We start from the raw sequence: 22,515 nt of genomic DNA, 5'->3' as shown, positions 1-22,515 counted from the left end.
TACATTTTTATGGCAGCAATTTAATTCAAGACTTTACATGTTCATAGAGCTAAATGACAGCTCATTTGGGAATTTGAGGTTCCAAGTAACTTAAACCTTACTGGTTTTAGTACCTGGGGTCAAGCTCCTCTTCATGCTTTCAGAGCCACATCCATTCTTCCCATCTGTAAGGTCAAAGTACAAGCATGTAATGGATTCTTTGTGCCTGAATTTCTCTAACTGCAGAACAGGAGAGCAGTCAACATGAAGGGCTGTACGTCTTATAGTAGAGTCTGGGTTCAGCTCCTCCAAGGTACATTGCTTTCAGGTGGCATGAGATAAAAGAGATAATGGGTGCTTAAACTCATTTAGGATCTGGGCCTCAACCTCCTTCCAAAATTAATGTCAGCACTAATTAGCTCCTTAAATCACTGCTGAATAGGTATGCAGAATGAACAAACATTTATCTTTAACATAGTCCTTTCAAAATCAGTGTGAGATGTTTGCTGAGAAAATATCTTGAACGTGTTGTACTTTGACTGTACCTGTTCTGTAGCTAAGCAGAGAACTTGCAGTTCTGGCATCTCTCCTAGACTCTGCAGTATGTTCATTTTCAGTTTCAAGCTGTTTAGTGGTAAAAGATCCTTCCTTAGATATGGCTACAAATATCAGAATTTCCACTGTGAGAAAAAGCTTAAATATTCAGAAATTGCTATTCAAAGCATCAGTTGAAAATCACTATAAGAATTTCTTACCTTTGTCTTTTATCTCATGAAGAAAAGCAAAACCAAAAAAAATTAAGAAACAAAGTCTGTCTTTGACCTTACCTCAACTTTTGCTTGCCCAGATATGACATACAGGTGTATAGAACTAGAGTTGCTTGTTAGTTAGCAATTAAATGTGTTTGCAAGTTTAATAATATGGTGTCCAACTTATTTGATTACAATAGCAGAGCATAATCACACAGATAACAAGCTCTTACAGATCTGGAAGCTGTACTCTGCTAGTAGCTGCTGCTTTTCTGTTGACCTGCTGCAGTGCACTTGGACATCCATAAGTTTTGGCAAATTCAACTTGACATTGTCTTAGTGAGGGAAGGGAAGACCACAGCTGCATGCCCTAACTGTAATTCCCAAAGAACCTGAACAGGGCCATCTATGGATAATTGTGTAATTCTCTTGGTCCAGTAGAAAAAGGATCTGATAATTACTGTTCTCTTTGACTGTTTTCACAAATCACAGGAGACCTTTAGGGGAAAACTTTTAGGCAAAGCACCATTAGAAAGTTTTTCAGAAATTTTCAAGCTACATATTGTGAATCTGGATAATGTTTCCTTGGCAGTCAGTCTGAAGAGAGTTGTCCTGTTGTTCTTAGGCCTTAAGAAGAATGTAGAAAGTACACTTGTCTTTTTTACAGGATTCAGCCGTAGCCTTTGAAACTGTAGTTGACTTTATATGTTCTTGGCTTGCTGACTTTGCTGTATCCTCTTAACAGAATAAATGATCTCATGTAATAACAAACCTGACAGATCTTCATAATTGATCACTATTCTTCACAGATGAAGGGCACAGGATGCAAATAGAATAAAGCAGTATAACTATTGTGCAATGTAAGTATTGATTCTTTTAATAGCAGTAATGCCTGTCTCTGTAAGTGCCCACCTCAGCAATAAGAAATTATGGGGAAAAATAGAAGTGGGAAGTAAAATTAGAATTAAATGGAGAAAAAAAAAAGAAGTGTAACAGAACTTAGTGAGTGCCTGCCAAGTAGTCTTATTGCCTAAACATTCAGCTTTATGTAAAGCCCCTAACAGTATCAATGATTCTTTTTGGACTTGGGAAGGCTAAACAAGTGTAACTTGGGGAGGGCTAATAAATCAGCCCTGCTTGAACTGTATAGAAGTCAGGTCTTCAAGACCCCTTTAAACAATCGGAATGATTTAATGATTTACAGATGAATGATTGGCATAGGCTGAGAGGTACAGTGGGTATTGGGTAGAGTGATGTGGGGAGGGCTGCTCACACCTCTTACAGCAAACTTATAATCTAGCAAATTGTGCTTTCAGAGCCTGATGTTCTTGATAAACAAGAAATGGCAAGACTTATTAAAGTGTAGTCCAATCACTGTTATACCCTGATACTGGAAGAGATAGGTGTCAAGTTCTGTTACTGCTCAAGTTTTCACAGCATCCAAACGATCTTATTTGAGGTGTGTGAGAAGACACATTGGCATAATATGTGCACACCTATTCCCAAACCTGCAAAACCACTGCAGGAACCCTTTAACCTGCTCTTTCATCTTCTCTTATACATTGCCGTTGTCTCACAATCTGCTCCCACTGAGCACACTGCAGTTGTCTAACGAATTTCACATTCAGATGGTTGACTCACATTACACTCCACAGGGTCATATGAATGTTCTGAAACTGACAGTTGTGATTACAAGTTAGTTGGGTAAGAAGAGGACCCCTGGGCACAAATCTCTGATGTACCTGAAAATTTTTTTGGCAGCAGTGACTAAATCTATCCCAAGCCTACAAGGTCAATTTGCAGCTCAGTTGCTATCCATATTTATCTGACTCACACTTTCAAATTTTGCTATGACAGTGATAGGATCTCTAGGAAATACCTCAAGTAGTTTCTGTAGATAGCCTGTAATACTTGTTGCCTTTAAACAATCTTCCAAGACATGTCATTGTTCTGATGATGACATCTTCTATTAATTTTTAAGAGAAAAAGAAGTTGTTATAGAATTCACCTTGGTTTCAAGTCTCAGTGGCCTGTAACTTGGTAAGCCTTGGTCACAGCACTGTCATCAAGTGTAGGCATCTTTATGCTAAGCAATAAAGGGAAGTGCTTGGCTGCTAGAAGGGACAAGGAATACAGTGTAAGATCACTAAGTTACTTAAATTTCTTATGCTAACTGTGACATCTTATATCACTGAAGCACTTAGGATTTTCCTTCTCTTCCATATTTTTTTCTGTTCCTGTTTGCGCATACTCTTTTCTCCTAAACGCTTCCGGTTTCCAATTTGTCAGTAGTTAAAACTAATGTATTTAATCACAGTAGTAGTATGACAAAGGCACCAGAAAACTACAAGTACAAAAGGAGTCATTCATGCATGTCATGTAGATTTTAGAAGCAATAGTAATTTTTATAAGCAAAGGAGAGGGGTGAGAAATCAGACTGTTGAATCTGGTTTTAAAATGTTTAGCATTTAGAAAGTTTTGAGGTATTTATCATAAGATGATACTTGAGAAGTTTTCAGCAGCGTCTCTTGACAGAGAACTGCTTCTCTTGGTCCCCAGAACATCCCAGGAAGTGCATGACTTTGTGTCATACAGGTACATGCCTGACATGGAGAAAGGTTTTAACTATGATTTTATAATTTGCCACTCTCAACACAGTCCACCTCTGAACTGCTAAATATTGGAAAAAGTAAGAGGATCTTTACTCTGAGGTAGCTGTTAAATATTGAGATATTAAACTGATTTTTTTTTTCTGATGTTTTTCAAGAACTAAAGCATGTAAAAAGAAGCAATGTTGCTCATTGGCTTGGAGAACCTGTGGTATTTTTGTGGTAGGCTCTAAAATGAGCAGTGAGGTGTTAAGGGAATAATTTTCTCTAGCTTGGTGTTACGTGTTCCTAAAGTTGTGATATATCCATGTAGTATGAGGGTTCAAGAACTTCAGCATTCAAACACTGTCACTGCAGCTAACTGCAGAAAAAGCCTACCATAATGTATGCTGAAGTCAACAAGAGTATTTCTATCAGCTGGAATGGATGTTGGATCAGGTTCAACACAACAGAGATGCAAACTCTGCAGCTCAAGCTCTCAGAGGAGCTCTCCACTATGTCAGCTAAAGAAAACTCTCCATTAGCCAAGTTCATATTGTCATCAATATGAACACGTAAGCAATTCTGCAAGGCAAGCCATGCAGTAGACAGTAGTGATAGGCACAAGATGTGAGTTGGTAAGTATCTTCAGAAGCACCAGCTCTATGTGCTTTATATGCACTATGATATGCATTATGCAAAGCTTCTGCTCAGCAGAATTAGTCTGTATACTTAATTTTGATAGTTAATCATATTTTATAGTTACTTCACCAAGAACATTCACTAAGATAGGGAGCTAAAATACAGGGAGATGGAAATGCATTCTTTTTTCTGAACCTATATGCTGGTCTTCATTGTGACCTAAGGCAGAGTTGCTTTAGCTCTTTCTCCATCTTTATTTGATTGCTAATATAGCAGTAGCACTTAAGTAGGGGTCACAAAATGCTAACAGTATTCTATTGTGAATGTATGCTCTTGTTATTCACAACCTGGAATCCTTGTCCTGCAAAATTTTGCTTTTTATTTACAGCTCTCTAAGCACATTTCTAGAGGTATATGTTACAATCTCTGTCAGGGATACAAACAATAAAATATTACTATATAGCTGGCATCGCTGAAGCTAGAATACAACCCAATCAAACTGACACAACTGATAAAATTTGGTGCTGCAACTCCTGTGAAGTCTTTGCAGCACTCTGAAATGCTTGAGTACAGCATGGTCCTGAAATCAGTATGATGTTTTTGCTACAAAAACACACTACACCAGTGCCAGAGAATAGTGTCCTTCATTGCACTGATTTAGTGCTCCATCCCAACCCTATTCTCATCAGGTGTTGTCCACCAGAGACAGCTCAGTGCTTTGCTGCTTTTAAGTAAGAAATCTAAATTAGTGAAAGTTTCAAATGGAGATTTATGTGTTATTTTGCTATCAGAAAACCCTTTGTCCTTTGCATCAATAAAACTGATTAATTTTAAACTTACTAATCCTATTGAAAATGGTTTCATTGTGCTCTTTCTGAGTCTAATAAATGGGGGTGAAAAGTGATAGTTACAGTAGATGCACTATGATATGGAGAGTGTGTCAGTTTCTAAAATCCAGCACGTGTGGGTTGTTTTGTTTGAAAAAATAGTGTCGGCCTAGATTCTAAGTGTATCTTTAGCCATAATGTGTGCTTTACTTACCACTTATTTCTTGAAGAACTAAATTTATATTAGGAAGCAAAGTATTTCTTCCTTTGAGGAGGAGAAGTTTTTGGTCTCACACTAGCATTGCCCACTTGATGACAAAAGAAAATATTAACCATATGTATCTTTGAAATATTTATGGTGATATGGTACATGGCATAATAGATTTAAGGCTAAAAGAGGCCAGCCTTCTTAAATAAAACCTGCCAGAGAATTTCACCGACTTCTGCAGTTAGAGTTCAGAATCTTGTTCAGTAACTATCGAACTCTTTATCACTTGCTTCTTTTGTTCTCCTCTCTGCCCCATAGGAACAATGTAAATTCAAATGAAAGAAAATGTAGTGTTTTGAAATAACTCAATACATGTTGACTTGTAAGTGTCAAATATTGTTATTAGACCTGGTGAGAAGGATGAAAAAGACAGTGTTCTGTGCCACGCAGAAATGTGCTGTTTGTAGCACAAGCTCACAGCAACGTTCCCACCCCAGCACATTTCCTACTGCTTTTCCATATTGCTGCAAGTGATACTAGAGAGCTAGACAAAAAGAAACAGCTTTTAGTTTTTCAAAGCTGTATCTTCCCTTCTTTCATCTCGTCTCTGCTTATCTCTTGCTGTTGTTCAGACCCCCTCTAGGATGAAGTTTAAAGAACAATATGGAAAAACAAAGGAAATAACAAGAGTGGTTGTTGTTTTTCTTAAAGCCTTTCTCAAGAGCCTGTGCTCTCAAATGCTTACCTTCAGGTTTTAATTTTGTTGTTTGTTTTTTCTCTAAACATATTCCACTCTGTCATAAACACTCCTCATGTAATTTCCAGTGTCAGGAAGGGAAACTTGGGGCTTGAATTAATTGTGTAAAGGTACAGTTACAAGGAGAAGCAGATGGCAGATAAAATGTTGGGTGAGATTTTCTGTCTGTCTAGCCATCCGTTCATTTATTGTTCGTTTCCATCTGTCTTTGCCTGTCTTCCAAGATTGCATTGTGTATTTCTCTAAGTGCTGTTAAGTGCCAGAGATTTGACAGAGTGCTACATTTGCTTACCTCAGCAAGAAGAAATAGTATTTGGTTATACTGAATTGGTTTTCCCTTCAGCATTTTGTTACAGGATTTTTAAATGTATGTGTTCATGTCTGCAAAAGGCTTTTATGTTAGGTTTATTGTGTAGCCCATCTTAATTGGAGATACTTTACCTACACATGCTTCAGGATTTTTCTTTGCTTCAGTGCTCAAATCATATTTGCCTTGCAAGTTTTGAATCTTTATTCTCTTTTCAGCTGATTTGCCTACTTTTACTTAAAACAACAATAACAACAACAAACTTACTCAGCAAAATACTTTTAGGTTTTGTTAGCATGGGAAAGGAAAGGTTTCAGTAAGGTAGGTGTGACTGTATTCAGCATTTAAAGTGACTTTCCTGAATTCTCAGCAGATATGATCCTTATAGTAGTTGTTGCTTTAGAAGGGACATAAACTTCCTGCCTTTTTCTCTCCAGATGGGACATGGGGGTGTAATGCTACTCTAAACTGCAAAGTTCTGATTGAAAAGGACAGTTAAACTGTTGATAGTTTGTATACCTTGCTGATAGCTGTGAAGTTCTGCAGCCTCACAAACAGACTCTCAAAATCTGGCATTTCAAAACTCTTTTCATGTTTATTTCCAGAGATACAGAAGTATTTTACATGTAACATGAAAATCTATGTACGTGTGTATGTCAGAATGCAAAGTCTGTTGTGTGGATTACCAGCAGCTTCAGGTTACAGGACTGAAATGACCCAAAACAAAACCACTAAAATGTCACAGAATCCTGCTTAGAATAATGATAGAAATACCCAGTGAACTGAATGATGTAATGTTAACAATTCCAGGATGCAGAAAATGATATGAGTACTGTAAGTTAGATGGCCAGGACTAATGGCCAGGCACTGATGTCAGGACCTCTTAGGGAAAGGCCGTGGGAACTGACCCAGGTCACATCTGCAACTGAGAGGGGATGTATGTTTTGAAGAAAAGATCAGGAGCTGGAGGTAAGGATACTTATCTTCAGGTCATCAGAGCAAGATGATAATTTTAAAGGCATTAAAATAAAAATTCTGACATCTTTGAACTACCTGGAGGTGGTTACTGCTTTGTTCTCAGTGTGGTTCTATTAACTGTTCATGTATTCATCCTTTCTCTGATTTCTTGTCCTGAAATAAGTTGTGTGAATCGACTGAAAAATTCCGTAAAGTTGCATAAGGTTTTAACAGATTCTCAGCCTTAGCAGGGAAAGAATCCTTTTTTCTTTGTGTGTTTCCAGGATATTTGTCCTCCGTCCTTCTCTTAAGAATATGTGCCATGATTTCCTATGTTAGGTCTATCTGTGAAATACTTAAACATTGTTGGGCACTGAACATCACTGTAGAATCAATTCAGCCATATGTCCCATAACCCCATCAGGAACTGCTGTGCTATTATGGAAAAAAAAAAAAAAAAAAAAAAAAAAGATATGCAAGTCATTTCTCAAGTTTGACAAACATCTATTTTGTTGTCAGCTTAAATATATTACTACTTTTTTTCATTATTATTTTTCACTCACCTGAGAATACTTCTTTATGCAGTAGACTTCACTGAAAGCCATTTGGGTAAGAATTATAGGATTAAGAAATGTAGGATTAGAATCTCTTTTCATACAAAAATGTTTTTTCATCTCTAAGCAATTATTTTCTTGGACTACAACTGGAAGTTCCTCAAAACTCTATGCTTGAGTTTCTGAGAGGAGTAATTCCATCATGATGATTCCCATATGTTTTGTAAAGAGAGAACTAGCTGTCTGTACTCCATTTACTTGAAAAATACGCATTCAAAATTTTATCTATTTATAGTGGACATAGATACAACATGTATCTTAATGTCTTATAAATAAATATTCTCTATGTTTGCTGGCCATTTTCATGTTATAAGCCTTTCTGAGATACTCTCTTAAAAACTTAGCTGACATGTTTCCTGTCTTTTTATAACATTTCAGTGGTTTGGGACCTGAGTTCTAATACATTCCTAAATCTGATTTTGTTATGTTATTTTATTTTTGAAATTGCATGGTCACCTCAGTGCTGCTAAGATGTTCAGAGTGAAAAGAAACGAGAATTTTTTCTTCAGTCCTTGTTTTGCAAACGTGGCAACACCATAACATGAACTGTTCTCTGCATACTCTCTTGGGAGATTCCTGGTTTGAAAAGTCTCCAGTCTGTATAAAAATACCACAACCAGTTCCTTTGCCGCATTCCCTTAGAGAATCTGAGGACATAGGAAAATTTTGTCTAATGTCTGCTGAACTCTTGACCATCTGCCTACAGGAGATGTGATGTTGGAAGCCACCCGTTGTAGATTAGACTAATTGCTCTAACTTCCCTGACTATTCAGACACAGATCAAGTTACCGATTTCCCTAACATAGTCAATCCCATTTGCAGAAAATGTTTTCATGTAATACTCCCACCAAGTTATGCAATAACTAACTTCATCACCATTTTCCTTGGCACCTCTGTGCATGCAGAGATAACTGCAGTACCTAGGTTGCTCTTGTGAGATCCCTAAGGGTAGTACTAATTCCTTAATGACTACCACAATTCATTGCAGTACCTCATGCCATGTAGTGAGACACTGCTTGCATTTCCTGATGCCATTTTCAGATAAATGAATGTTTCTATTCTGAGAAATACAATGGATTCTTAAAGGGTTTGTGAAAGAGGAGGAGAACCATTGCAATATCATGCAGGCTGTCTTTCCAACCTCACAGTATCTGGCAATAAATATTTGGATAGGAGGGAGATGAAGTTGTGAAATTGAATCATGATATCTCAACAGATGGTCATAAGCAGCCTAAATATGAGCTGGGTGCATTGTATGTTGTACAGGACTCTCAAAAGATTTACACAGTTATGTTTTACATCAAAATGAAACACCTTTGCTAATCTAGATCTGTACTGCATTAACTTTCAAAGTTACACAGTACTTTCATTGCTCTATAAGGTAGATTATTGGTTCTTCTGAGCCAAGAAGCATGTAAAAAATGACACAGAGGTATAGGCTTCTATCGAATTTATCAGAACAAGTTAATGAATTGTATGTGAAAAGGGAGGTTGGAAGTATAAATATGTTCTACATCCTTTCCATGACAGGCTATGGAATATTTATTATAAATGGAGACATAAAGCAGCAATAATCTTCCCCATGACCTCACTGTGACAAACTGGCTTCCTAATTCTTGCTGAGTGCTGATTATTACTTGGCTAGCACTCTGAGCTGAAGATGAAGCATGTGCTAAGTTGCAGGAATTCTTACAAGTAGGCTGAGCTATTTTCAGAAGGGCAGTTTTAAGGACACATTCATGTTTTTACTTGCAGGAGCAGTTTTTTTTCTTAAAGCATACAAGTAGATCCACATGTGGAAAACCTCCAGGCAAACAATATGAATGCAATTGCTCATTTATACGTTGTATTTTGTGCCTGGTTCAATGGAGCAGGCTTGTGAAGTGTGAGGTTAGAGAGCTTGGTGACATGCTATGAAAGGTTTTCTCCTTAAACACCTTTCTTGGAGGTGTATATCAAAGGAACAGGTGTAACATTAATAAACCTGCTTCAGTTTGTATCAACTTGAAGAGAATGCTACCAGGAGAGGTAGCTTGGAAGTAGATGGATATAACATGAAAGAGTAAAGTTGTGCCTTGCTGAGTTTTGTCACTAGCTGGAAAGTTTTGAATTATATTTCTGTATAGCCCTGTCTAATAGAAGGAAGCAAGGATCCAGCTCTTTGCTGCGGTTTTGCCATGCATGTCTATGCAGTGCTTTCAGAAGGCTGGAGAAGAGCTACAGAGAAATCACAGAAAGAAATAAAAAATATTGATGAGTACCATTAAATAAAAGAATTGTGCCATTCTTCATGCAAGGTTTCTACTATGTAAAAATCATTACAATTTGAATTCAGACAAAATGCCTTCTAGCTTGTACTTTGAAGGTGAGAATGACCTTAAGTAAGGACTCACCAGATATGACTGGCCATACCTAGGCCATGTGCTTTCCAGACCTGCAACTGTAGCTGAGCTAGTCTTTCTAGTATGCTGAGAGCAGTACAACAAAAACGTTGTACTGTTTAGGTTTAACCACAAGATTTTAATCTAGGTCAGTCCAGCCAAGCCTACCTAAGCAGTTTTCTTGTTGCTTCATCCTTTTTACCATGCTGCAGGATGTGCTGTACCTATTCTAGAACCAACCTTTGATCATTTCCTCTTAAGCTTACACAGCCAGGAGTCCTTTGCAAGCTTGCTCTTCCCATGTTTTCAGAGCTTGATAATAGTATCCTCTTTGCAGTTTTGTTCCATAGACCACTTGATGCGTAGATACAGGGACAAGAGAAAAAAGTGAAAAGTTCTCAGGTCTTTCTGATGCAGAACAGCAAGAACAGTGCACTGCTGGGGATGGTTGTTTTAGTATTTCTTTTAATAATGTCCATAAAGTATATAGAGGAAGGCTTGGTCATTCATTTCATAAAAATCTAAACAGCTGTAACTTGCTTTTAAAGTTTTCCCATATGGCATAAGAGTTTCTCTACAACTTATTCTACTATCTCACCATGCAGTCTGCTTCTATGATACAACACTTCTGTACTGAAATTAAGACCACTAGGGGAGATCAGTGGAGGGAAATGTCTCACAAGAAGAGTGTAAAACATCAAATAGAATGAGCAAACACCTCTTTTAACTTCTAGATGAGCTGTGGGAAGTTTTTGCTTGTATGAAGTCTCATGGACTGTCTGAATTTAAATCTCCTTAATCTGTGAAAACAGAGAGGGATTTTTTTATTTCTTTCAGACCCAATATATGAGAGAAAGCTCTGCAGAGTTTTTAAAGGAATTTTTCTGTAGTTACTGATCTGGGAAGCAATAAAAATCCACCAAACTGTCCTCTGCAAGGGAACTAATGGTTCTAGTTTTGCCAGCCTCCTTAGAGTGTTTTCCATAGGCTTTGGGGAATACCAAATTTCCATTTAAAGGGTAGTTCAGCACATGGAATGGTAGAATTTCTTTCTAAATTAAGAGACCCTGGAGAGGGTCTCTTTGTTCTGAATCATTAAGGGTTAAACCCATGACCAGGAAGATCTTCAGTCAAGTCCTACTATAATTTTCAAATCAAAGACAGGCAGATACAGCTTAATAGTGAATCATGAGAAGCTGATATTTTTCTAGGGGCTACAGGAAGTTTGTCTGCTCATCACTGAACCAAAGATCCTGTCAGTTTCTACCTACACTTTTCAGTTAATATGTCAGAGCAACAGTATTGAACAAATTGTCACGGGAATGAACCTAAGTCCTAGAACAGAATTTCAGGCTGTGCTATGATTTGTAGGTTCGGAAGCCATTCACATTTTTGTTTCTATAGGCTTGAATTCTTTGATGTATTATGGCTATTAATCAGTGACACAGGGTAGTTCTGATTACAAGATTTTGTCAGGACAAAAAGTCACTTAAAAAAAAAAGGTAACATCTCAATTGAGCTTCACGAGAGAGATGTTTCTCCATAGCAGATGTCATAAGCATGCAATACTCATCCAATTTGCAGGAATAGAGGTCAAGTACTTCCAGAAAGTGACCTCTCGACACGAAGGGAACACAGAGTCAAAGAAACGGTTCTAGGGAAATACAAGTATTCTGAAGGATTGCGTTTAGGATTCATCACTGAAAAGATATTAACTGTATAATATAGAAATTAGTTTGATACAGAAGAAAAACATAATTTTTACAGGCCTAACAGAAAAGAAATACCTTTTACACTTTTACAAGTGTTAAGAAGCATTAGTGGCTGTGTAGTCTGACAGTGATGAATTTTACTCACACTTCAGGTGAGCCGTGTAAAAGCAGGAGTGTGTTATACACGTAGATAGGAAACTCAGTAGAGTCATGGCGTCAGAGGTAAAGGAGGTAATTCGGGTTAGAGTACTTTTATAACTGTAACCACTAGTGTAATGCTGCCCTAACAAAACAGCAGGGAGCAGCTCTGTCTCTTTGCCTATGTGTATAAATACTCAGGATCAGGAAAGGAGAAATCACACAAGAATGGACTATGGAACTTTGTGAACTATGATAACTAATATCTATTGTACTGAAGCAGGTGAAATGATTCTATTGTTTTAAACACCTACTTAGAACAACAGGGATATTCAAATCATTCCAATTCTCCTGAAGTACAAATTTTGAAATGTGCTTATTTCACCTCTCGGCAATGTCACAGAAAACAGCCCCGTGGCACTAATTTCCCCCTGGATACAAATGAGCTGAAAACAGCCTTATGAAGGGAGATGATGGAAGTGTGACTTTGTCAGGATTTCTTTTGGCGGTGGTGTGGTACCCACACTCGCTCTGATGATGCCCTTCGGGGAGAGGTGAGGTGCTGGTCTGGTGAGCTGCCATCAGGATTTAACCCACAGTGCCTGGTGAGGGAGCTGTATTCCAGTTGCTAGGCTGACAGCAGCTCTGGTTGTGTCTGTAGCAGAATGAAGGGGCTGGACGTCTATCTGGAGTAAATAAAAACTATTTCTTCTCCTCCACAGACTTTGCATGGAACCTGTGTGCATAAGTTCAGCTTCTCCTACAGAGAAACAAGCCATCTGTGCAGGCTAGTGCATACCTCTTCCTGAGGTATTAAAAAAAAAGAAATTGTCAAATGGCACCAGCCCCACCTGTCTGGGGAGTTTCAGAACTGAAGCTCTGAGAGCTGGATGACAGTAAATTCCTAAGGAACAAGGGGAAATTGGGACAGAAAAACAGAAACCAGTATGAAAGGGGAAAGAGAGACCCGGCTGGCAGCATACAGTCTCAGCGTGACTGAACGTTCTGTAGTGAGCTGGGCCATGCGAGGGTAGCAAGAGTTTGAGTGAAACCTAATTAAAATCATCTGGCCCTCATGAGGGAGATGTCTTTCTCTTTGCAATTATTTTGTGTGTGTCGTGGATATTTAATTAGGCATGTAGAGCTGATGTTTCTGAGACAAATTCAAAGCATGCTATTTTTAGTATATTATTGTATTGTTGGGCTTATGGATTACAAACACTGCAAGTCTGTAAGAACAAAGAAACTGCATTCAAGGCTACAGCAATAATTTAGGACTGACACGATCTGCAACTTCGGCAGTTCTCTGTATCTGATTTTTGTGAGGCAGTAAATGTCTGAGTAGAAATTATACATCATCCCAAACAGATAATAATCAGCAGGGTTTAGTTATTTCTTCTTTGACCTAACCACCTTCACACAGTTATTTTATGGCTTATTAATATTAGGCAAAACTTGGAGAATGGTAGTTTTGATAATATTTTCTACTAGTGTCTTAATGTCTTATTTCAGTGGATCTTTTTCTTTTCATTTTCTTTTCAATAGTTATAAAAAGAGACCGTTTGGGAGCTTTCTCCTTTCAAGTGGTCTTCGCAGCAAAAAGTAATTTAGCAAGCAGTGGTTAATATGTAACCACTGGACTGATGATGTGCAAACTCTGGCTGCTTCACTATAATTCCACACATTCTGCATGTTTCTAACATGAGGATAAAATTGCATGTTGCGGCTCTGTGAACATCCAGAGCACTAACAGAGATATGAAGCCATAAGTATGTAACATTTTGGTGGTCTTCCTGGAAAAATTTTGCAAAGACAATCTCAGAAATCATACCTGAATGTTTTTCTGTGAACCACTATGTGTTTGTTTTTTTTTTTCTTTTTCCATTTGTTTTGTTTGTTTGTTTTCCTTTTCTCTCATAGAGAGAAATTATAATTTAACAAACACAAGCAGTAAATATAAGTGCTATTCCTCATATGAGCTGGGGTCATAGGTTCTTTCGTCTTACTTAAGAAATACTATTTTCACAACCATGGTTAAGTTTAGATTAGCAGAAACGTTGGAACACAGACCAATGAGGCAGGCTTTCTGTGCGAGCTCCCAGGTGCAATTCTAAGAATCTTTCCCTCTGGACTTTGACCCTTTTTATATTGTATGATATGAGGGTTTTCAATCAACAATAGTCTTTAGATTTAGAAATGGGTATATAAGAAAAAGGTGAGATTTAAAAAATACCCTCATATCTGTATACATATATGCACACATACTCGTTCCTAAACATTTCTGAAATTCAGTTAACCCTCAGACATCCTTTTTAATACTTGAACTCCCACCCAAAGATTTGTTTCTAGAATTGCTAGGTAATGAGGAATCTTATCTTACGGCTGTTTAGTAATTCAGCAGCCCTTCCTCTGCAGCTGTGTTTACTATGAGAAAAACCTAAGAAGTTCACTGCTGATTTTAGCACTGTATTTGTAGTGTAACTCCAGATTCAAACAGTTCGGTGAATTTTCTTCCAGCTCTTGATTCCTCACTGAGCTCACTAGGTGGCTGTCTAAGAACACATATATTCTTTTACTCACTGAAATATAGTTCTTTTGCTGCTGTGCCATTCTCTGAGTTCACTCTGGAGAGCACCCTCTCATCAGCCACAGGAGGTACCACTGCAAGGTCTGGGCTGAAAGAGCCTAATCCCACAGGTATCAGACATCGGATCTCTTTGACTAAACCACTCTCAGTCTCCAAAACCTGCAGAAGTCTGAAGTGCAGAATTAAGTATTTATATCAACTAAGTCCAAGTCTCAGTTGAACAACTTTCTTGCAATACCCGTTTTTGAAATTCTAGGTGATATATTCATAGAAGTTGGATGAAAACAGGGAATAAGGTAGAACATGCATAACTAAATCTAGTTTGTTCTTCCAGTAGGCTGGAGAAGTGAGGCAAAGCATCTTCCAGAAACTGGAAACTGTAGCTTGTGATAGACTAAATTCAGAAAAACTATGTACTGTTCACTTAACATCCTTCATGTTTTAAAAGTCATAGAATCATCTAGGTTTGAAAAGACTTTCAAGATCGCATGTCCAACCATTAACTTGACCTAATGACTCCCACCACTACATCATGTCCCTTAGTGCCACATCCTCATGTCTGTACAATACCTGCAGGGATGGGGATCCCGCCACTTCCCTGGGCAGCCCATTCTAATGCCTAACCACCCTCTCCATGAAGAAATTCCTCCTGATATCCAATCTAAACTTCCCCTGGCACAACTTGAGAGTGTTTCCTTGTGTCCTGTTTTTTGTCACCTGTGTCCTTTTGGCTAGTTTGGGTCAGCTGTTCTGGGTCTGTCCCCTCCCAGCTCTTGCTGCACCCCCAGCCTGTCTGTTGGCAGGACAGAGTAAGAAGCTGAAACGTCCTTGGCTTGGTGTAAGCACTGCTCTGCAACAATTAAAACATCAGCATGTTATCAGCACTCTTCTCATCCTAAGCCAAAACATAGCACCCTACCAGCTACTAGGAAGAAAATTAACTCTGTCCTAACTGAAACCAGGACACCTGAGAAAAGAGACTGACACCTCCTTGCTATAACTTCCTTTCAGGAGCAAGAGGTCTCCCCTCAGCCTCTGCTGCTCCAGACTAAACATCCCCAGTTCCCTCAGCTGCTCCTCATCTGGTTTTCTTGTCCCTACACCAGCTTCATTGCTCTTCTCTGCACACATGCAAGCAACTCACTGTCATTGCACTGAGGGGCCCAAAGCTGAACACAGTACTTGAGTACTGCTGAGTAGAGGGGGATGGTCCCTCCCCTAGCCCTGCTGGCCACACTACTTCTGATACAGGCCAGGATGCCACCAGACTTCTTGGCTACCTGGGCATACTGCTGGCTCACGTTCAGCCAGCTGCCAAACAGCATCCTCAGGTCCTTTTCTGCTGGGCAGCTTTCCAGCAGCTCTTCCCCCACTGTGTATGGCTGCATCAGGTATTCCCTTATTACCAGATGTCCTTGCTACCAGATGTGGTTTGAGTTTGACTTGTACACACTGATTTTGTATGGTTATGAATCCTTTAACTTATGGGAAATTACTTCTGATTGAGATGAAAATTGGACCCCAAGGCTCAGGCTGAGCTGAACTTTGGGCATGTATCTCAGTTTTCCAGTGCTTTTCATTGGAAACCCTGACTTAGGAAGGAAAGTATGCATGGATCTCTCTCTAGTCCATGTGTCATCCTGTTGTCTTCAGTACTGCAGAATATAAAGCAGGGAATGAGACCACACAGGAATACATCTCTCTAGAGCACCCCTGAATCTTACTTACATGGTTTGTGTTACTCAGTACTGCTCCAGAAAGATGAGGTGGGGAATAGGCAGTATCTTGTCTCTTTGCCTTAATGTAATTGCAGCAAAGCTGAATCAGCACATGGCTGGGAATGATGTTAATTGCTTATGCATGGGTAGGATGGGAGAATAGTAGGGAACATAAATGTTATCTGTACTTGATCATTTTTTTCCCATCTATGTGTTTTCAACAGGATACTTACATTCCATACAATAATAATTTTTCTTTTAGTGTAACCTTGTTGAAAATCTTAGATTTACCTGACACTTTAACAATATTCAGTTGGAAACACTGAAACAAGATACTTCAGGCTGGGGGCTGGGTCAGCTTCATATCTTCCAGAAAATCTTAGACTGTGAAATAGTTTGTTTCCTGTCATCAGAACACAAAACGTTGATGTACAGCTCTCCAGTGCCTTCTGGGAGCTGTAATTCGCTTGTTCTCTGCCCAGCTCTGGTATTTTTTGGCACCTTGCAAATACATGATACCTTTTCCACATGAAGATAAATGCATAGTTTTAAGCCTTCATTTGCCATAAATCTTAATTTGCATATTGCAAGTTTAGCTGAAATAATAACAAATTGCAGAAGTGTTTTTGCCTGGCTATCAGGAGAGTATGAAAGCTAGCATTCTTGGCTCAGTATCTGCAGGATTAATCTGAAACGCTAAAACATGATACTGGAGCTGATCAAACCGTGCAAGCTACACCTGAGGGGAATTTTTCTCATGGAATTCATAAAAACGTCCATATTTTCTCTTGATTAGATTTGACTGTTAAGGTTTAAATAGAAAGCAGCAACTTGTACATAGACAGCAGTGGGAGCTTTACAGTTCCAAAGCCATAACTTGTAATCAGCATAGTTCCCTGTCAAAGTGGATTACCCCAAGACACTTCACAACCAGCTCCGCTCCCCACCCCCCCATGGCTTCAGGGGGAGAGCTTTGGAACAGGAGGAGAGAAGCAGAGAAAAAGGGGATGCAATTGTCCGAGAGAGACAGAGCTACGTGCCAAAATGTCTGAAGGTTTCAGGACTGTATGAATCTCACATTATTGGTACTTTATTTTTTAATCAACCACTGTTATTGAAAAGACAAACTCACTGTTTGTCTTCCTCTTGTATATAGTTAGTACACTACAGTAACACAGTTTGGAAACTGAGGTGTAAACTCTGCTTTCAAAGAGTCCTTTGGTAGCTGCTGGCTGGGATCCATCCAGTGGGCTTGAGGTTCAGAAGGTTAATGAGAAGATCAGGGAAGAGCATTTACAAGAGCCAGCATCAAGAATAACCCAGTTCTTGAAGTACTCTGTCCCTGTGCAAAGTATAATTATGTCATCTAGGAAGCTGGGGAACTGCTTTCTTTACTCTGGTTATTTCCTGAATAAGGACAGATAGCATTTATGATTTATTTATTTTTTAACCTTAATTAACTTGCTTGTACAAAATAAGAGCTAGATTAACAGCCCAGAAAATCTATACCAGATATATTGTATATAGGTAGATAAGAACAGTTCAGGTGGCAGAAAAAGAGTATCAGTATATCCATGCAATATCTCATCTCTGCCTGTTGTCAGTCAGAAGATAGGTTCCCGTCCATGTTATGTTTCTAAGTTATGCTGCAAGATGAAAAAATCATTCTCGGCCCATGCTGAAGACCAGCAGAACCACTGAATTATGGCTCTAAACAAACACAATCCGATGCAAATACTTTGCAGCAAACACAAGCCCCTTCAACCTTGCCCTTACTGATTACAATAGGTCAAAGCTCAGAAGCTGTGTAATCTCAGACTTTAATTTATAGCTCTGGCATCAACCCTCACCTGTTACATAAGCAGTTCTGTGAACTTCTGGCTTCTTAACTAGCCCAGATGAAGTTTTTTCACCACCACACACAACTGATCTACAGCACTGCACTGCAGCATGGACACAGACTCTCTGATTTAGCTCTACATTACAAACAGCAATACAACTGGTGAAACTGAACAGGATTCTCAAAATAAGTAAGCTCTAGTGTAGAATCATGGTGCAAAGGAATAAATAAACGGCTGATGAGTGTCCCAAATGTTAAACGTGTCTTAGTTATGTGTTTTGTATCAGCTACCTGAGAGTTGCACTGGTATGCTCTTGGATCAGTATGGCTAATATAAAGTAGGGCTAGTCCAGCTTGAGGTCAATCAACTGTTTATGACACACAGAGGAAGCTGTATACTTACCTGAACAAGACACTTACAAGTTCAGGATTTTCATTACATGTTCCATTGTGGCTGGAAAAAAAAAAAAAAGGGGGGGGGTCAGAACTGACCACAAGACAGAACAAGAATTTGAGTTCAGAACATGTACTATGGTAGATGTATATCATAGTTGCCCATATACCATCTTAAGGTCTCACTGAATAGTTGAATGCTTTTAAAATTAGATATTACAGTTTGTTCATAAGCAATTTTGGTTTTGCAACTAGTATTTTAGTAGTGGACACCAAAACCCTCAAAATTAAATTGTGGTAAATGATACAGTTTGAAGAAGTATATCCTATATTTAATTGGGGAGGGCTGTGTTTACAGCCTGTTATTGTCTGTTGGTTGACTTTTCCCCGCACACCAGCAAAGACAGTAATGAGTAAGTCGTGGTAGTTCTGGGCAATTTAGCATTTGCAATGTATCTTTACAAAGTCTGAGCTGATGAATTTTCTGCTGACAGGCAATATCTGTGTCTAGAAATGGAATGTTCTGATCCTATTAAAATATTATCTATCAATGGAGAGTGCTGTACAGTTACATTTTTGAAAGTCTGACTTCTTTTAGTGGACTTGGAAGTAGAGTATCCTCCAAAGGGTGAAATTAGGATTCGCATATTGAATTTTCTCATTTAACTCCCATGGATAAACAGTGACATATCCTTAACACAGTGAATAATCTAGAAGCACTTTCCTTTTTGCAGGGTTGTCTATTTGGAGAAAAAAAATAAATCTGTGAGATGATCTGTTTGGATGTTAAAAATACTACACAGAAAATTATCTCAATGAAAAATTGTTTTTCAACTGTCAAAAGCCCCCAGAAATGAAAGCTGTAAAGCATTTTGTTTAGTCGCTTAGAAAAAATCATTTTTGGTGATGCATTTTGGGAAAAAGTGAGCCCCAATTATTTCTTACTTGTTCAACAGTTGCACTGAATGTACAATGTGGAAATGTGAATTCTAGTGCTCTGGGGAAGGCATTGCACCAGAATGGCTTTTCCTGTGAAACTGGTCACAGCTGCATCCAGGGAAAGCATTAATGGGATTTTCTATCATCTCTCTTCATGGAATGAAAATGTATCCCTTTCTGTGCTTAGGTGCCCCCCTTGTGCTCTAGGATGCACAAGGATCCTAGGTGCCATTACAGGTTGCTGAGGTGAGGAGTCACGATGGTTGCAACACATTATTATACTAGAAGCACTATGAAAGTTGGTTAGAAACATTATACATAGGATTAACTATTTTGTATGAGAACAACTCTTGAATCCTGCAGATATCCTGAATATCTTCAACTATAATCTAAGCAGAGCTAGTAAAGATCCATAATTTCCACAGAAGCACAAGAATATGAGCAGGGGACCCCTGCTTTGGAGACAATGCCTTCAGTTTCTCCTATTAGACAGGCCTGATTTGGGTATTTTGATGTTATAAGAAGGAGAAGATCCCAAAGAGGGATTTGTGTATGCTTTTCTCTGAATCCTGTTTGCTTTCCATAGGTAAGATTTTCATGAGTAAATATTGCTATTATAAACCCTTTTATATACTTTTCGAATGATCATTTGTGGCAGCTCTTCTATGCTGTTATGAGAGGATTAGTGAACATTATCACAACAGAACATAATAAACTAACATTTGGCAGCCCAAGTCACCTGCAAGTCATTGAGGGTTTATCTTAAATCACAGTAGGTGCACAGTACGGTGTTAAGGATTAAATGTGTGGTTACAATGGCTTGATTTAATGCTTAGAAAGTAAGTCCAGAAGTTAGAGTTAACTGAAGGTTCTGCCTTCATTGGCAGAATCTAGAAATTGCATCAGGTTCTGTTTATGGGTAAATACTTACTACTGAACAGAAAGTACATAAAATAGATACTAGTTTGAAGTATAGGTGTTAGAATAGATTTTCCTTCTTTCAGAGAGCATGAGAAAAATTGTTTTGATGTTGAAATATTAGATTTTGAATTCAGAAATTCAGGTTCCATTTCTAGTTCTGCTTGTCTGGGACATTCAGACAGTTTGTCCTCCAGTATCACTCACGGAAAACGAGCAGGCAGATACTCCTAACCCTGCCTGGTGCATTGACTGCTAAAAGGCAAACTCTTGGCTAGAGTGTGCTTCTGGTTGCCTCCGTCCAGGGCAGAGACAATGACTTTCCGCGGGCAATGCAGTATAAATGCTATCAACAGCAACCGACATTTGTACCATTTGCAGTGCAAGCCTAGGAATCAATCTGTCTGTTACGGCCTGCTCTCATGGGAAGCAAGTGCTATTTGTAACCTGCCACATGAACAACTTATACAAGAAGAAACATGTACATGGAAGAACCAATTCCAGCATGGAATGGTTGGGATTACAGCCCAACTTTGACCTGGATTCCTTCTAAAGAGAAGAAGATGGAGGATAGCTGTGCTAGTGGTGCACAACGTGCAGAAAGCAGAAAGGAAGGTCAGTCTGATTTGGCTGATGTTTGTATGAGACTGGTGAGGTAAGAATTCAGGGTATTTTTTACCAGCTGCATCTCCTTATTCCAGAACTCTTTTTGATGGAAAGATTTACTGCCTTGCCAAAACCTCACATCTCTGTAGTCCCTGATAACTGCCAGGGTAACAGTTTGAATAATTCGTATTTCTTGCTTTCGTCTCATGATAGTCACTCTCTTGGTTAGGAATCAACATTGAGCACACCTCATTTTTGATTCATTCCACTGTATCCCAGCTTCCCTACTAACTTTTCCCTCTTCTTTCCTCTCAGGCCTTAGCAATGCTTAGCATTTCCTTTCAAAACAGTCAAGACAGACTTCCTCAACATTTTGCTCTTTCAGATCTTATCTGCGTGGTGTTTCCTTTGAAATGTTCTGCAGTGTCCAGACAGACAATGAACCCATGAGCAACGCTTCAGATCACAATGATCCCATTATTAATGCTTTATTTTCCTATTGTTTCTTGTTGTATACTTGGGACAGTAAGCCTTTCATGGTGTGTATACAGTGTTGTACACAATGGAACCCTGGCGACTCAGGACTGGACATCTATTACAATTAGAAATAATAATGTTAATTTATTTTATGGATACATTTAAATAGGATTTGATGAAAAAAATAAAAGAAATATGGGATATGGATCATGTTACCATAAAACCACATGCAGCAAAATGTTCATCTGTCTCCAGCATTTCATGTCTTCTGGGCATCCAGGGTAGTTGACTTTGATTTACACAATCAAGCCATTCATTAAATATCTGTTTGAGTTTTAGGCAGATGCATCCTTTACCTGAGTGATGAAATCTGACTACAGGAAACAGAGTTATTCCTTTGTGAAAAGACCCCATTCTGCTTTATAAAGTCAGCCTTGCAGCAATATATTTCTAGAAAACTGCCAAGCTTTGTATACCAAATATCGTTATAAGGGCTTAGCAATATAACAGTTGTGGACTTGGGGTTGATCCAACCACACAATAGCACATCTTTATGCAATACTTCCTCTTTCAACATCCATCTCCAGCACTGTAATTCACTAACAACCGTCAGTTAATTTTAATTCCAAAATTCTAGACCAGAACACAAAGCAGTTTCGAGTCTGAAGTCTTGTGTGGACATATTAATTATTTAAATCACTAGTCCAAATCATGTTCAAAAGAGCACTTGCTGGGAATCCTTCAGGAGCAGACTGATCTATTGTTTATTAGTGCCTACTAGATTGTAGTGTAAACCAGAAGTATGCTCAGTATTTCTTACCAACAGTGCTCTATGAAGCTTACTGTTGTCAGAGACTTGTGTGGTGGTGAATGAATGGACAAGTTACAAATATACGTTAGAGAGTATATGTAAAATGATGGAGTCCCTCCTAGGTCATATTAGAGAATGGCATGGAAACTTCGTAACTGAGTCATTTTTTGAAAACTGAAGTATCTCCAGGCCAATGGGAGAGACTGTAAAACCTAATACTTAGTTGAGCGAGGCTTCTTGCAAACCACCTTGCAGATAAATACATACAAGAATCACTGTGGTTCTGTGATATACAAGTTTATGCTGTCTTTTGCAGGTGAAGGGGTGGGTCAGTTTTGTGTTGCATATAGGAAGGCAACTGTATTTT

General features: G+C 38.6%; 1 long non-coding RNA gene across 1 annotated transcript in view; it reads left to right on the top strand.

The window, feature by feature from the left end:
- LOC137861847 (uncharacterized) overlaps positions 1–22,515 on the top strand; it is a 142,784-nt gene that overhangs the window by 72,359 nt on the left and 47,910 nt on the right. The gene's annotated exons all lie outside the window — the stretch shown is intronic.

This window comes from Anas acuta, chromosome 10 (assembly GCF_963932015.1).
Source record: "Anas acuta chromosome 10, bAnaAcu1.1, whole genome shotgun sequence".
NCBI classification, from domain to species: Eukaryota; Metazoa; Chordata; class Aves; order Anseriformes; family Anatidae; genus Anas; species Anas acuta.
Note: the sequence above shows the minus strand (reverse complement) of the source record. Positions and strands in the feature narration are given on the sequence as shown.